General features: G+C 47.5%; 1 protein-coding gene and 30 non-coding genes across 31 annotated transcripts in view; 1 reads left to right on the plus strand and 30 right to left on the minus strand.

Annotated features, from left to right (window-relative positions):
* LOC144023548 (protein kinase C delta type-like) overlaps window positions 1–9,567 on the plus strand; it is a 114,941-nt gene that overhangs the window by 75,966 nt on the left and 29,408 nt on the right. The gene's annotated exons all lie outside the window — the stretch shown is intronic.
* On the minus strand, window positions 691–762 carry trnae-cuc (transfer RNA glutamic acid (anticodon CUC)). The gene has a single exon. It is a non-coding gene; the product is annotated as a tRNA-Glu (tRNA).
* Window positions 1,427–1,498, minus strand: trnae-uuc (transfer RNA glutamic acid (anticodon UUC)). Its single transcript has one exon. It is a non-coding gene; the product is annotated as a tRNA-Glu (tRNA).
* Window positions 1,599–1,670, minus strand: trnae-cuc (transfer RNA glutamic acid (anticodon CUC)). The gene has a single exon. It is a non-coding gene; the product is annotated as a tRNA-Glu (tRNA).
* trnae-cuc (transfer RNA glutamic acid (anticodon CUC)) lies at window positions 1,788–1,859 on the minus strand. Its single transcript has one exon. It is a non-coding gene; the product is annotated as a tRNA-Glu (tRNA).
* trnae-uuc (transfer RNA glutamic acid (anticodon UUC)) lies at window positions 1,974–2,045 on the minus strand. The gene has a single exon. It is a non-coding gene; the product is annotated as a tRNA-Glu (tRNA).
* Window positions 2,352–2,423, minus strand: trnae-uuc (transfer RNA glutamic acid (anticodon UUC)). The gene has a single exon. It is a non-coding gene; the product is annotated as a tRNA-Glu (tRNA).
* trnae-uuc (transfer RNA glutamic acid (anticodon UUC)) lies at window positions 2,524–2,595 on the minus strand. The gene has a single exon. It is a non-coding gene; the product is annotated as a tRNA-Glu (tRNA).
* On the minus strand, window positions 2,696–2,767 carry trnae-cuc (transfer RNA glutamic acid (anticodon CUC)). The gene has a single exon. It is a non-coding gene; the product is annotated as a tRNA-Glu (tRNA).
* trnae-uuc (transfer RNA glutamic acid (anticodon UUC)) lies at window positions 3,074–3,145 on the minus strand. Its single transcript has one exon. It is a non-coding gene; the product is annotated as a tRNA-Glu (tRNA).
* trnae-cuc (transfer RNA glutamic acid (anticodon CUC)) lies at window positions 3,246–3,317 on the minus strand. Its single transcript has one exon. It is a non-coding gene; the product is annotated as a tRNA-Glu (tRNA).
* trnae-uuc (transfer RNA glutamic acid (anticodon UUC)) lies at window positions 3,604–3,675 on the minus strand. The gene has a single exon. It is a non-coding gene; the product is annotated as a tRNA-Glu (tRNA).
* Window positions 3,966–4,037, minus strand: trnae-uuc (transfer RNA glutamic acid (anticodon UUC)). The gene has a single exon. It is a non-coding gene; the product is annotated as a tRNA-Glu (tRNA).
* Window positions 4,324–4,395, minus strand: trnae-cuc (transfer RNA glutamic acid (anticodon CUC)). Its single transcript has one exon. It is a non-coding gene; the product is annotated as a tRNA-Glu (tRNA).
* On the minus strand, window positions 4,682–4,753 carry trnae-cuc (transfer RNA glutamic acid (anticodon CUC)). The gene has a single exon. It is a non-coding gene; the product is annotated as a tRNA-Glu (tRNA).
* Window positions 5,607–5,678, minus strand: trnae-uuc (transfer RNA glutamic acid (anticodon UUC)). The gene has a single exon. It is a non-coding gene; the product is annotated as a tRNA-Glu (tRNA).
* Window positions 5,779–5,850, minus strand: trnae-cuc (transfer RNA glutamic acid (anticodon CUC)). Its single transcript has one exon. It is a non-coding gene; the product is annotated as a tRNA-Glu (tRNA).
* On the minus strand, window positions 5,968–6,039 carry trnae-cuc (transfer RNA glutamic acid (anticodon CUC)). The gene has a single exon. It is a non-coding gene; the product is annotated as a tRNA-Glu (tRNA).
* On the minus strand, window positions 6,515–6,586 carry trnae-cuc (transfer RNA glutamic acid (anticodon CUC)). The gene has a single exon. It is a non-coding gene; the product is annotated as a tRNA-Glu (tRNA).
* On the minus strand, window positions 6,690–6,761 carry trnae-cuc (transfer RNA glutamic acid (anticodon CUC)). Its single transcript has one exon. It is a non-coding gene; the product is annotated as a tRNA-Glu (tRNA).
* On the minus strand, window positions 6,879–6,950 carry trnae-uuc (transfer RNA glutamic acid (anticodon UUC)). Its single transcript has one exon. It is a non-coding gene; the product is annotated as a tRNA-Glu (tRNA).
* trnae-cuc (transfer RNA glutamic acid (anticodon CUC)) lies at window positions 7,051–7,122 on the minus strand. Its single transcript has one exon. It is a non-coding gene; the product is annotated as a tRNA-Glu (tRNA).
* On the minus strand, window positions 7,240–7,311 carry trnae-cuc (transfer RNA glutamic acid (anticodon CUC)). Its single transcript has one exon. It is a non-coding gene; the product is annotated as a tRNA-Glu (tRNA).
* Window positions 7,615–7,686, minus strand: trnae-uuc (transfer RNA glutamic acid (anticodon UUC)). Its single transcript has one exon. It is a non-coding gene; the product is annotated as a tRNA-Glu (tRNA).
* Window positions 7,787–7,858, minus strand: trnae-cuc (transfer RNA glutamic acid (anticodon CUC)). Its single transcript has one exon. It is a non-coding gene; the product is annotated as a tRNA-Glu (tRNA).
* On the minus strand, window positions 7,973–8,044 carry trnae-uuc (transfer RNA glutamic acid (anticodon UUC)). The gene has a single exon. It is a non-coding gene; the product is annotated as a tRNA-Glu (tRNA).
* trnae-uuc (transfer RNA glutamic acid (anticodon UUC)) lies at window positions 8,162–8,233 on the minus strand. Its single transcript has one exon. It is a non-coding gene; the product is annotated as a tRNA-Glu (tRNA).
* Window positions 8,520–8,591, minus strand: trnae-cuc (transfer RNA glutamic acid (anticodon CUC)). The gene has a single exon. It is a non-coding gene; the product is annotated as a tRNA-Glu (tRNA).
* Window positions 8,706–8,777, minus strand: trnae-uuc (transfer RNA glutamic acid (anticodon UUC)). Its single transcript has one exon. It is a non-coding gene; the product is annotated as a tRNA-Glu (tRNA).
* trnae-uuc (transfer RNA glutamic acid (anticodon UUC)) lies at window positions 9,065–9,136 on the minus strand. The gene has a single exon. It is a non-coding gene; the product is annotated as a tRNA-Glu (tRNA).
* trnae-cuc (transfer RNA glutamic acid (anticodon CUC)) lies at window positions 9,423–9,494 on the minus strand. The gene has a single exon. It is a non-coding gene; the product is annotated as a tRNA-Glu (tRNA).

Genomic DNA, 9,567 nt, shown 5'->3' on the forward strand with positions numbered 1-9,567 from the left:
AGCGCTGAATCCTAGCCACTAGACCACCAGGGAACTTGCTTATTTTTGACCAACCCAACCTCCATAAATCTTTCACTTTCACTCAGCATCAGAAAATTAATTTTGATCCAGTGAGAGATTTGACAAACTAAGAATTCCCTGACCGGGAATCGAACACGGGCCGCGGCAGTGAGAGCGCCGAATCCGAGCCACTAGACCACCAGGGAACTTGCTTTTTTTGACCAACCCAACCTCCATAAATCTTTCACTTTCACTCAGCATCAGCAAATTAATTTTCGTGCAGTGAGAGATTTGAAAAACGAGTGCATTTGACAAACTAAAAAATCCCTGACCGGGAATCGAACCCGGGCCGCAGCGGTGAAAGCGCTGAATCCGAGCCACTAGACCAACAGGGAACTCTCTTATGTAGACCAACCCCAACTCCATAACCCTTTCACTTTCACTCAGCATCAGCAAATTAATTTTCATCCAGTGAGAGATTTGAAAAACGAGTGGATTTGACAAACTGAGAATTCCCTGACCGGGAATAGAACCCGGACAACAGCGGTGAAAGCGCTGAATCCTAGCCACTAGACCACCAGGGAACTTGCTTATGTTGACCAACCCCAACGCCATAACCCTTTCACTTTCACTTTCACTCAGCATCAGTAAATTAATTTACATCCAGTGAGAGATTTGACAAACTGAGAATTCCCTGACCGGGAATCGAACCCAGGCCGCGGCGGTGAGAGCGCCGAATCCTAGCCACTAGACCACCAGGGAGTTTGATTGTGTTGACCAACCCCAACTCCATAACCCTTTCACTTTCACTCAGCATCGGCAAAATTTTCGTGCAGTGAGAGATTTGAAAAACAAGTGGATTTGACAAATTGAGATCTCCCTGACCGGGAATCAAACCCGGTCCGCAGCAGTGAAAGCGCTGAATCCTAGCCACTAGACCACCAGGGAACTTGATTATTTTGACCAACCCAACATCCATAACCCTTTCACTTTCACTCAGCATCAGCAAATTAATTTTTGTGCAGTGAGAGATTTGAAAAACGAGTGCATTTGACAAATTGAGAACTCCCTGAACGGGAATCGAACCCGGTCCGCAGCGGTGAAAGCGCTGAATCCTAGTCACTAGACCACCAGGGAACTTGCTTATTTTGACCAACCCAACCTCCATAAATCTTTCACTTTCACTCAGCATCAGCAAATTAATTTTGATCCAGTGAGAGATTTGACAAACTGAGAATTCCCTGACCGGGAATCGAACCCCGGCCGCGGCGGTGAGATCGCCGAATCCGAGCCACTAGACCACCAGGGAACTTTTTAATGTTGACCAACCCCAACTCCATAACCCTTTCACTTTCACTCAGCATCAGCAATTTAATTTTTATCCAGTGAGACATTTGAAAAAGGAGTGGATTTGACAAACTGAGAATTCCCTGACCGGGAATCGAACCCGGGCCACAGCGGTGAAAGCGCTGAATCCTAGCCACTAGACCACCAGGGAACTTGCTTATGTTGACCAACCCCAACGCCATAACCCTTTCACTTTCACTCAGCATCAGCAAATTAATTTTCATCCAGTGAGAGATTTGACAAACTGAGAATTCCCTGACCGGGAATCGAACCCAGGCCGCGGCGGTGAGAGCGCCGAATCCTAACCACTAGACCACCAGGGAACTTGCTTATTTTGACCAACCCCAACTCCATAACCCTTTCACTTTCACTCAGCATCAGCAAATTAATTTTTGTGCAGTGAGAGATTTGAAAAACGAGTGCATTTGACAAACTGAGAATTCTCTGACCGGGAATCGAACCCGGGCCGCGGCGGTGAGAGCGCCGAATCCTAGCCACTAGACCACCAGGGAGTTTGATTGTGTTGACCAACCCCAATTCCATAATCCTTTCACTTTCACTCAGCAACAGCAAAATTTTCGTGCAGTGAGAGATTTGAAAAACAAGTGGATTTGACAAATTGAGATCTCCCTGACCGGGAATCGAACCCGGTCGGCAGCGGTGAAAGCGCTGAATCCTAGCCACTAGACCACCAGGGAACTTGCTTATTTTGACCAACCCAACCTCCATAAATCTTTCACTTTCACTCAGCATCAGCAAATTAATTTTTGTGCAGTGAGAGATTTGAAAAACGAGTGCATTTGACAAACTGAGAATTCCCTGACCGGGAATCAAACCCGGGCCGCAGCGGTGAAAGCTCTGAATCCTAGCCACTAGACCAACAGGGAACTCTCTTATGTTGACCAACCCCAACTCCATAACCCTTTCACTTTCACTCAGCATCAGCAAATTAATTTTCATCCAGTGAGAGATTTGAAAAACGAGTGGATTTGACAAACTGAGAATTCCCTGACCGGGAATCGAACCCGGGTCGCAGCGGTGAAAGCGCTGAATCCTAGCCACTAGACCACCAGGGAACTTGCTTATGTTGACCAACCCCAACGCCATAACCCTTTCACTTTCACTCAGCATCAGCAAATTAATTTTCATCCAGTGAAAGATTTGACAAACTGAGAATTCCCTGACCGGGAATCGAACCCGGGCCGCAGCGGTGAAAGCACTGAATCCTAGCCACTAGACCACCAGGGAACTTGCTTATGATGACCAACCCCAACGCCATAACCCTTTCACTTTCACTCAGCATCAGCAAATTAATTTTCATCCAGTGAGAGATTTGACAAACTGAGAATTCCCTGACCGGGAATCGAACCCGGGCCGCGGCGGTGAGAGCGCTGAATCCTAGCCACTAGACCACCAGGGAACTTGCTTATTTTGACCAACCCAACCTCCATAAATCTTTCACTTTCACTCAGCATCAGCAAATTAATTTTTGTGCAGTGAGAGATTTGAAAAACGAGTGCATTTGACAAACTGCGAATTCCCTGACCGGGAATCGAACCCGGGCCGCAGCGGTGAAAGCTCTGAATCCTAGCCACTAGACCAACAGGGAACTCTCTTATGTTGACCAACCCCAACTCCATAACCCTTTCACTTTCACTCAGCATCAGCAAATTAATTTTCATCCAGTGAGAGATTTGAAAAACGAGTGGATTTGACAAACTGAGAATTCCCTGACCGGGAATCGAACCCGGGCCGCAGCGGTGAAAGCGCTGAATCCTAGCCACTAGACCACCGGGGAACTTGCTTATGTTGACCAACCCCAACGCCATAACCCTTTCACTTTCACTCAGCATCAGCAAATTAATTTTCATCCAGTGAGAGATTTGACAAACTGAGAATTCCCTGACCGGGAATCGAACCCCGGCCGCGGCGGTGAGAGCGCCGAATCCTAGCCACTAGACCACCAGGGAACTTCTTAATGTTGACCAACCCCAACTCCATAACCCTTTCACTTTCACTCAGCATCAGCAAATTAATTTTGATCCAGTGAGAGATTTGACAAACTGAGAACTCCCTGACCGGGAATCGAACCCTGGCCGCGGCGGTGAGAGAGCCGAATCCTAGCCACTAGACCACCAGTGAGTTTGATTGTGTTGACCAACCCCAATTCCATAATCCTTTCACTTTCACTCAGCAACAGCAAAATTTTCGTGCAGTGAGAGATTTGAAAAACGAGTGGATTTGACAAATTGAGAACTCCCTGACCGGGAATCGAACCCGGTCCGCAGCGGTGAAAGCGCTGAATCCTAGCCACTAGACCACCAGGGAACTTGCTTATTTTTGACCAACCCAACCTCCATAAATCTTTCACTTTCACTCAGCATCAGCAAATTAATTTTGATCCAGTGAGAGATTTGACAAACTGAGAATTCCCTGACCGGGAAGCGAACCCGGGCCGCGGCGGTGAGAGCGCCGAATCCGAGCCACTAGACCACCAGGGAACTTTTTAATGTTGACCAACCACAACTCCATAACCCTTTCACTTTCACTCAGCATCAGCAATTTAATTTTTATCCAGTGACACATTTGAAAAAGGAGTGGATTTGACAAACTGAGAATTCCCTGACCGGGAATCGAACCCGGGCCACAGCGGTGAAAGCGCTGAATCCTAGCCACTAGACCACCAGGGAACTTGCTTATGTTGACCAACCCCAACGCCATAACCCTTTCACTTTCACTCAGCATCAGCAAATTAATTTTCATCCAGTGAGAGATTTGACAAACTGAGAATTCCCTGACCAGGAATCGAACCCAGGCCGCGGCGGTGAGAGCGCCGAATCCCAGCCACTAGACCACCAGGGAACTTGCTTATTTTGACCAACCCCAACTCCATAACCCTTTCACTTTCACTCAGCAACAGCAAAATTTTCGTGCAGTGAGAGATTTGAAAAACGAGTGGATTTGACAAACTGAGAATTCCCTGACCGGGAATCGAACCCGGGCCGCGGCGGTGAGAGCGCCGAATCCTAGCCACTAGACCACCAGGGAGTTTGATTGTATTGACCAACCCCAATTCCATAATCCTTTCACTTTCACTCAGCAACAGCAAAATTTTCGTGCAGTGAGAGATTTGAAAAACGAGTGGATTTGACAAATTGAGAACTCCCTGACCGGGAATCGAACTCTGTCCGCAGCGGTGAAAGCGCTGAATCCTAACCACTAGACCACCAGGGAACTTGCTTATTTTGACCAACCCCACCTCCATAAATCTTTCACTTTCACTCAGCATCAGCAAATTAATTTTGATCCAGTGAGAGATTTGACAAACTGAGAATTCCCTGACCGGGAATCGAACCCGGGCCGCGGCGGTGAGAGCGCCGAATCCGAGCCACTAGACCACCAGGGAACTTGCTTTTTTTGACCAACCCAACCTCCATAAATCTTTCACTTTCACTCAGCATCAGCAAATTAATTTTCGTGCAGTGAGAGATTTGAAAAACGAGTGCATTTGACAAACTAATAAATCCCTGACCGGGAATCGAACCCGGGCCGCAGCGGTGAAAGCGCTGAATCCGAGCCACTAGACCAACAGGGAACTCTATTATGTTGACCAACCCCAACTCCATAACCCTTTCACTTTCACTCAGCATCAGCAAGTTAATTTTCATCCAGTGAGAGATTTGAAAAACGAGTGGATTTGACAAACTGAGAATTCCCTGACCGGGAATCAAACCCGGGCCGCGGCGGTGAGAGAGCCGAATCCTAGCCACTAGACCACCAGGGAGTTTGATTGTGTTGACCAACCCCAATTCCATAATCCTTTCACTTTCACTCAGCAACAGCAAAATTTTCGTTTAGTGAGAGATTTGAAAAACGAGTGGATTTGACAAATTGAGAACTCCCTGAACGGGAATCGAACCCGGTCCGCAGCGGTGAAAGCGCTGAATCCTAGCCACTAGACCACCAGGGAACTTGCTTATTTTGACCAACCCAACCTCCATAAATCTTTCACTTTCACTCAGCATCAGCAAATTAATTTTGATCCAGTGAGAGATTTGACAAACTGAGAATTCCCTGACCGGGAATCGAACCCCGGCCGCGGCGGTGAGAGCGCCGAATCCGAGCCACTAGACCACCAGGGAACTTTTTAATGTTGACCAACCCCAACTCCATAACCCTTTCACTTTCACTCAGCATCAGCAATTTAATTTTTATCCAGTGAGACATTTGAAAAAGGAGTGGATTTGACAAACTGAGAATTCCCTGACCGGGAATCGAACCCGGGCCACAGCGGTGAAAGCGCTGAATCCTAGCCACTAGACCACCAGGGAACTTGCTTATGTTGACCAACCCCAACGCCATAACCCTTTCACTTTCACTCAGCATCAGCAAATTAATTTTCATCCAGTGAGAGATTTGACAAACTGAGAATTCCCTGACCGGGAATCGAACCCAGGCCGCGGCGGTGAGAGCGCCGAATCCTAACCACTAGACCACCAGGGAACTTGCTTATTTTGACCAACCCCAACTCCATAACCCTTCCACTTTCACTCAGCATCAGCAAATTAATTTTTGTGCAGTGAGAGATTTGAAAAACGAGTGCATTTGACAAACTGAGAATTCCCTGACCGGGAATCGAACCCGGGCCGCGGCGGTGAGAGCGCCGAATCCTAGCCACTAGACCACCAGGGAGTTTGATTGTGTTGACCAACCCCAATTCCATAATCCTTTCACTTTTACTCAGCAACAGCAAAATTTTCGTGCAGTGAGAGATTTGAAAAACGAGTGGATTTGACAAATTGAGAACTCCCTGACCGGGAATCAAACCCGGTCCGCAGCGGTGAAAGCGCTGAATCCTAGCCACTAGACCACCAGGGAACTTGCTTATTTTGACCAACCCAACATCCATAACCCTTTCGCTTTCACTCAGCATCAGCAAATTAATTTTCGTGCAGTGAGAGATTTGAAAAACAAGTGGATTTGAAAAAGTAATAATTCCCTGACCGGGAATCGAACCCAGGGCGCAGCGGTGAAAACGCTGAATCCTAGCCACTAGACCAACAGGGAACTTTCTTACGTTGACCAACCCCAACTCCATAACCCTTTCACTTTCACTCAGCATCAGCAAATTAATTTTGATCCAGTGAGAGATTTGACAAACTGAGAATTCCCTGACCGGGAATCGAACTCGGGCCGCGGCGGTGAGAGCGCCGAATCCTAGCCACTAGACCACCAGGGAACTTTTTACTGTTGACCAACCCCAACTCCATAACCCTTTCACTTTCACTTTCACTCAGCATCAATTTAATTTTCATCCAGTTAGACATTTGACAAACTGAGAATTCCCTGACCGTGAATCGAACCCGGGCCGCAGCGGTGAGAGCGCCGAATCCTAGCCACTAGACCACCAGGGAGATTGATTGTGTTTTCCAACCCCAACTCCATAACCCTTTCACTTTCACTCAGCATCAGCAATTTAATTTTTATCCAGTGAGACATTTGAAAAAGGAGTGGATTTGACAAACTGAGAATTCCCTGACCGGGAATCGAACCCGGGCCACAGCAGTGAAAGCGCTGAATCCTAGCCACTAGACCACCAGGGAACTTGCTTATGTTGACCAACCCCAACGCCATAACCCTTTCACTTTCACTCAGCATCAGCAAATTAATTTTCATCCAGTGAGAGATTTGACAAACTGAGAATTCCCTGACCGGGAATCGAACCCAGGCCGCGGCGGTGAGAGCGCCGAATCCTAACCACTAGACCACCAGGGAACTTGCTTATTTTGACCAACCCCAACTCCATAACCCTTTCACTTTCACTCAGCATCAGCAAATTAATTTTTGTGCAGTGAGAGATTTGAAAAACGAGTGGATTTGACAAATTGAGAACTCCCTGACCGGGAATCGAACCCGGGCCGCGGCGGTGAGAGCGCCGAATCCTAGCCACTAGACCACCAGGGAGTTTGATTGTGTTGACCAACCCCAATTCCATAATCCTTTCACTTTTACTCAGCAACAGCAAAATTTTCGTGCAGTGAGAGATTTGAAAAACGAGTGGATTTGACAAATTGAGAACCCCCTGACCGGGAATCGAACCCGGTCCGCAGCGGTGAAAGCGCTGAATCTAAGCCACTAGACCACCAGGGAACTTGCTTATTTTGACCAACCCAACATCCATAACCCTTTCACTTTCACTCAGCATCAGCAAATTAATTTTCGTGCAGTGAGAGATTTGAAAAACAAGTGGATTTTAAAAAGTAATAATTCCCTGACCGGGAATCGAACCCAGGCCGCAGCGGTGAAAACGCTGAATCCTAGCCACTAGACCAACAGGGAACTTTCTTACGTTGACCAACCCCAACTCTATAACCCTTTCACTTTCACTCAGCATCAGCAAATTAATTTTGATCCAGTGAGAGATTTGACAAACTGAGAATTCCCTGACCGGGAATCGAACCCAGGCCGCGGCGGTGAGAGCGCCGAATCCTAGCCACTAGACCACCAGTGAGTTTGATTGTATAGACCAACCCCAATTCCATAATCCTTTCACTTTCACTCAGCAACAGCAAAATTTTCGTGCAGTGAGAGATTTGAAAAACGAGTGGATTTGACAAATTGAGAACTCCCTGACCGGGAATCGAACCCGGGCCGCAGCGGTGAAAGCGCCGAATCCGAGCCACTAGACCACCAGGGAACTTTTTAATGTTGACCAACCCCAACTCCATAACCCTTTCACTTTCACTCAGCATCAGCAATTTAATTTTTATCCAGTGAGACATTTGAAAAAGGAGTGGATTTGACAAACTGAGAATTCCCTGACCGGGAATCGAACCCGGGCCACAGCGGTGAAAGCGCTGAATCCTAGCCACTAGACCACCAGGGAACTTGCATATGTTGACCAACCCCAACGCCATAACCCTTTCACTTTCACTCAGCATCAGCAAATTAATTTTCATCCAGTGAGAGATTTGACAAACTGAGAATTCCCTGACCAGGAATCGAACCCAGGCCGCGGCGGTGAGAGCGCCGAATCCCAGCCACTAGACCACCAGGGAACTTGCTTATTTTGACCAACCCCAACTCCATAACCCTTTCACTTTCACTCAGCAACAGCAAAATTTTCGTGCAGTGAGAGATTTGAAAAACGAGTGGATTTGACAAATTGAGAACTCCCTGACCGGGAATCGAACCCGGGCCACGGCGGTGAGAGCGCCGAATCCTAGCCACTAGACCACCAGTGAGTTTGATTGTGTTGACCAACCCCAATTCCATAATCCTTTCACTTTCACTCAGCAACAGCAAAATTTTCGTGCAGTGAGAGATTTGAAAAACAAGTGGATTTTAAAAAGTAATAATTCCCTGACCGGGAATCGAACCCAGGCCGCAGCGGTGAAAGCGCTGAATCCTAGCCACTAGACCACCAGGGAACTTGCTTATTTTGACCAACCCAACCTCCATAAATCTTTCACTTTCACTCAGCATCAGCAAATTAATTTTGATCCAGTGAGAGATTTGACAAACTGAGAATTCCCTGACCGGGAAGCGAACCCGGGCCGCGGCGGTGAGAGCGCCGAATCCGAGCCACTAGACCACCAGGGAACTTTTTAATGTTGACCAACCCCAACTCCATAACCCTTTCACTTTCACTCAGCATCCAATTTAATTTTTATCCAGTGAGACATTTGAAAAAGGAGTGGATTTGACAAACTGAGAATTCCCTGACCGGGAATCGAACCCGGGCCACAGCGGTGAAAGCGCTGAATCCTAGCCACTAGACCACCAGGGAACTTGCTTATGTTGACCAACCCCAACGCCATAACCCTTTCACTTTCACTCAGCATCAGCAAATTAATTTTCATCCAGTGAGAGATTTGACAAACTGAGAATTCCCTGACCAGGAATCGAACCCAGGCCGCGGCGGTGAGAGCGCCGAATCCCAGCCACTAGACCACCAGGGAACTTGCTTATTTTGACCAACCCCAACTCCATAACCCTTTCACTTTCACTCAGCAACAGCAAAATTTTCGTGCAGTGAGAGATTTGAAAAACGAGTGGATTTGACAAACTGAGAATTCCCTGACCGGGAATCGAACCCGGGCCTCGGCGGTGAGAGCGCCGAATCCTAGCCACTAGACCACCAGGGAGTTTGATTGTATTGACCAACCCCAATTCCATAATCCTTTCACTTTCACTCAGCAACAGCAAAATTTTCGTGCA

Source organism: Festucalex cinctus, chromosome 8, assembly GCF_051991245.1.
Source record: "Festucalex cinctus isolate MCC-2025b chromosome 8, RoL_Fcin_1.0, whole genome shotgun sequence".
Taxonomy (NCBI): Eukaryota; Metazoa; Chordata; class Actinopteri; order Syngnathiformes; family Syngnathidae; genus Festucalex; species Festucalex cinctus.